The sequence below is a fragment of the Lucilia cuprina genome, chromosome 4 (assembly GCF_022045245.1).
Source record: "Lucilia cuprina isolate Lc7/37 chromosome 4, ASM2204524v1, whole genome shotgun sequence".
Classification (NCBI taxonomy): domain Eukaryota; kingdom Metazoa; phylum Arthropoda; class Insecta; order Diptera; family Calliphoridae; genus Lucilia; species Lucilia cuprina.
The window spans coordinates 49,740,986-49,746,088 of record NC_060952.1 but is presented as its reverse complement, the minus strand read 5'-3'; the positions used below and the strand labels follow the sequence as shown (position 1 = coordinate 49,746,088).

Genomic DNA, 5,103 nt, shown 5'->3' with positions numbered 1-5,103 from the left:
AATGGATTGTAGTTATTGTAAAGAAACAATTAATTTAAAAGTTAAAATATTGTCTTCCAATGCATCATAATGAACAAACGAGGGATATTATTGAATACCAGATCCAAAACTCCGGCGGTTTATATAGTCAGATGTTCTTAAATAGGAAAAAATGCTCCTATAAATTTAAATTTTTCGAAACAAAAAGTGAATTTTTTCCATGTTATTGTGTACAGAATATTTTATTATAAAATAATTACATTCAAACAGGTAAAATTTCCATGAACTTTGTTAATATCATTAAAAGGTACTTTACACTACAATACTTTGTAATAATACTAATAAAAATTTCAAAATGTGTTATAGTGTAAATTGAAAAAGTATCCAGTATTAAATAATGTGTTATGAAAAGTATTAAGTATTTGAAAATTTTTAAAAAGAAACATATTTTACTTACTTAATACATTAGTTTATTCCATTTTTAAATAATAATAAAGGTAAGGTTTTTAATATACATAATATATGCAAACAATGAAGTATATTCAAATATCGGTGGAGTGGGACAAGAACTCGGTTTTAAAGCTAATCAATATGTGGCAGGAACATCCATGTCTTTACAACCCGAGGAACCAATTATACCATAACAAGCATTGAAGAACAAAAGCTCTTGAAAAAATTGCTAAAAATTTACAGGAACTTATTCCAGGTATTAAAGTAAATGATGTAAAAGTAAGTTACTATAAGAGTTTAAAAAGTATTATTGCAAAATAATATATGGATGTATTTAATTACAGGTAAAAATAAGTTACCTAAGAAGCCAGTACGCCAGAGAAATTCAAAAACAAAAAGAATTCACAAGAAGTGGAATGGGTACCGACGAAGTTTACGTACCGTCGGTGTACTGGTATGATGAACTTAAGTTTTTACGTGAATATATCAAAATAAGAAAGGGGAAAATAATTTAGAAATGGTAAGTGAATATAAGACCAACTCAGGCAAACATTTGATAATATTATCACTTTCAAAAGATACCTTTTTATTTATACCCACCATCTATGTCTGACCGTCTGTTCTAGACATAAGCCCCATTGAAGTCCCTACATATGTATGTAATCATTGTGATGTTTATATTAAAATTCAGCATAAATGTTATGAATGATTAAATCGCGGACACCACTAAACGCGACATATTTTGGGCAATATCATACAACAATACGAATAATAGAAATGAATTAATTAATTGCAGAAATTCTATTAATAAAAATTCTTATATTTTCAGAGCCAAATAATTTGCGATGAAGATTCCTCACCACCAAAGAAGATTTTATTAGATTCAACTGTTCCACAGTGGGGCAGAATGGAAATTTTTTGAAAATAAATCTGGCATTTCTTAACGGCTGATCCGATCGGGATAAAATTTGGCGTGAGCGTAGCCAAGGAGTATTCGAGTTTAAGTTTTGAAGATGAACCCCGCAGATGCCCCAGGGACGGATCTGTGGCGGCTCAAAGTAGGGTACCTACGACATGTAAAATTTTTAAACTCGTGCCATTTTTTTGTCTTTCACCCAAATACAAAGATTTTTATATTTTCTGAAAGCGCTCGACGAGATCTTGAAAAAACATGCTTGGTTAACAAGCGTTGAAGATTTCATTGAGTTTTGTTCATAAATAAAAATTTTGTCATATATTATATATTTGTTAAATTTCTAAAACTATGATTTATATCAAAATTTTAATAGAGTCGCAGATAACTACAACAATTTAGTCCATATTTATCCCTTAATATCTTTTTTTAGTTAGATATGGAAATTCTCGACCCTTTACAAAAAATTTCAAGCCAATATCTCAATTACATTCAAAAATATGTTCATTTAAACCCGTGTCCTTTAATTTCATCTTTTTCATATTTTAGTATTAAGTATGACAGAACATACATTTGGTGTCGAACAAAATATTTGGACAATTTTTGTTGTTTTCTTTATATATTCAAATCCAATGGGTCCACAAAAAATTTTTGAACCCGGAGTTGTATTGATCCATATATCTTCAAATGAATTTCCGATGCTTGACGATGATGGATTAAGGGAATATGAACGAATTCGTAATGGCACTAATAATGACATAAATACACTTTTGTAGTCTGCTAATGTCCGACTTCCACAGGCTTGTTTGTATTCTGGAAGTGCTGATAAACCGTCACATCCCCACTTACACATTAAGACAACATCACAGTTATGAATTTTCTTTTGTTGGTCTTTTGAAAAGTCTGACACAATTCTTGATGCTGTGTTTTCGAGCAAAGATGATATATAAATATAAGCTTCCACATCATTAACAGCAATAGGTGATGGTAGGATAGTTTGTTTTTTTCCTGGATCGCCTTGTATGATGGTAATATATTGTGTACTTTTTCATGCAGAGCTTTCCTTAATATTTGGTACTTATTTCGACTGAGACCCAGTTCCAACATAAGCGCTATTGCTTCCTCTTCAGTAAAATTTGATTGTGATGTTGGAGTTGGTATACTTTCCACAATTCGCTTAAGTCGTTTTGGTGATGCATTAGGAAGAATAGTTGCAATATGTACGGCATCCATAGGTTGGTTTTCCTTTTGCAGAATTTCGTTAAATGTATCAGCAATTTCCTCATTTGCGATTGAAAAAAGTTTTTGTGTGACCTTCTTCTTTTTGACCTTGAACATAAGTCTTCGTATGACTTGCAATACGCTCCTGCTGATGTGTTGTAAGTTGAGATTTCCGTAGTAGTTTCCATCCGACTACAACATTTTAATCGAAATTTATTTTTGATTTCCATCCACAGACTTACTTTTTACATCAAAAAGTTTTAAAAAGTTTTCAATTTTTGATATGCCTGTTTTGTCTACTTTTCTACTATATGTAGTTTTTATATAATTTGAAATGTCTTCAATTCATTCTGGCCCTTTTGAAGATACACTCCAGAAAACGGAACACAACTCTTCGTACTTTAATGTAATCTTCATTGTAGATTTATTAAATATGGTACTTAAAATCTGAGAAGTTTACTTATATACCAATTCTTGTCATTCCAAAGTAAAAAATTACGAACTGTCTACCTATTAACATTTAGGACTATATTACTATAACCTGTAATTCAGTCATTGATATTTCTTATTAGTGAATGAATCGAAATTATCATTACCTGTATATTTTTTACCTACATGATCATAAACGAAACAGAACGAAATGATCTGTCGAAAAAATTTAGGTAAAAAATAGTTATAAATTTCTGAAAACTTAAGCATAATATGACCTTTCAATTATATAAGCAAACAAATAGAAAATAGGTAAATATAAGATTTAAACATGTTCTGTCATATTTAATACTAAAATATGAAAAATATGAAATTAAAGGAAACAGGTTTAAATGAACATATTTTTGAATGTAATTGAGATATTGGCTTCAAATTTTTTGTAAAGGGTCGAGAATTTCCATATCTAACTAAAAACAGATATTAAGGGATAAATATGGACTAAATTGTTGTAGCTATCTGCGACCCTATTAAAATTTTGATATAAATCATAGTTTTAGAAATTTAACAAATATGTAATATATGATAAAATCTTTATTTATGAACAAAACTCAATGAAATCTTCAACGCTTGTTAAATTTGTCATTTCAAATAAGAAAAAGCAAAAAAATGAAAAGGTCAAAGGGCATCTTGCAATTCCCAAAAATAGGAATGAAAATCCCAAAAATGGGATCTTTTACATTTTTGCCCCTAGGGTCCACATTTCTTTCAGGGCTGGGAAAATACTTTTGGAGTAAATAGAAAACATATTGTGGTTTCCAAAACTGCTTTCAGTTTTCTGATCCCAACTTTGGAATTTTAGAACATGTCGTCCAAAGTTGAAGTTTTGATAAAAATAGGTCATATTCGGAAGGACGCAGTGGCAACATTTTCAAAAAATAGGACAAGTTTTTTACGCCAAAGCGTTGTGCGTAAAGATACCTTTTAGAAAACTATAAAACTGTTATATGTTCTTAAAGAAAATTTTATTTTATCAATAAAAGAGTTAAGACACATTTTCGCAAAAATCTAAAATTTTTTTGAATTTTTAAATTAAAAAACGTATATTTTTATATCTGTAAATGATATTGATCTGAAATTTTTTGTATATTATTGGAAATTTTGTTGTCTAACTAACTAATTGAGTCCATTTGGTCCAAAATTACGCCCGGTATTCAAAAAAAGGCGGACCAAGGTATGGTAAATTTTGTATCACTAAATTTTTAAATGCCTATAACTCGGATAATATAAGAGATAAGTATTATGTATTTCAAATCTTTGTATTTGGGTGAAAAACAAAAAAAAATGGCACGAGTTTAAAAATTTTACATGTCGTAGGTACCCTACTTTGAGCCGCCACAGCTCCGTCCCTGGGGCATCTGCGGGGTTCATCTTCAAAACTTAAACTCGAATACTCCTTGGCTACGCTCACGTCAAATTTTATCCCGATCGGATAGCCGTTTAGAAATGCCAGATTTATTTCCAAAAAATGTCCATTCTGCCCCACTGTGATGTTCATAAAACAAAAAGCCAAATAGTTGAATTAACTGAAGAAGATGATGCTTTAAAGGCAGCAACAGAAGCACTTAAATCGCTAGCAAGTAATGTATGTATGTATGTATGTATGTATGTATGTATGTATGTATGTATGTATGTATGTATGTATGTATGTATGTATGTATATATGCATGCATGTATACATAATAAAAAAGTTTTAAAAGTATAAGGGCATTTCACGTCAAGTGAACCAACTTTTGAAATCGATGTCTTCCGTCGCGATGAAATTTGCACCATAGTTAGTTCTATTGGATAGTAATTCCGACACAATTTTTCAACAAAGTCGCTCGTGAACTTTCTAAGTTAGAGGCGGTCAAAATTTGACATTTTGGCCATGCAGGTGTTTTTTATCTCATCCATGTAACTTATTACCTATTGTTCTTAGCAAATTATGTCCCAATTAGTTTAGATAGCTATTTATGCAATCTTTTGAAAAAAAAATTAAAAAAAATTAATAAAATACAAAACAACGACACAATTTTTCAACAAAGTCGCTCGTGAACTTTCTAAGTTAGAGG

The 5,103-nt window shown here is 30.2% G+C and overlaps 1 pseudogene; it reads left to right on the top strand.

The window, feature by feature from the left end:
* The first annotated feature begins 468 nt into the window (after positions 1-468).
* LOC111689281 lies at positions 469-1,396 on the top strand (annotated as a pseudogene).
* Positions 1,397-5,103: the final 3,707 nt, after the last annotated feature.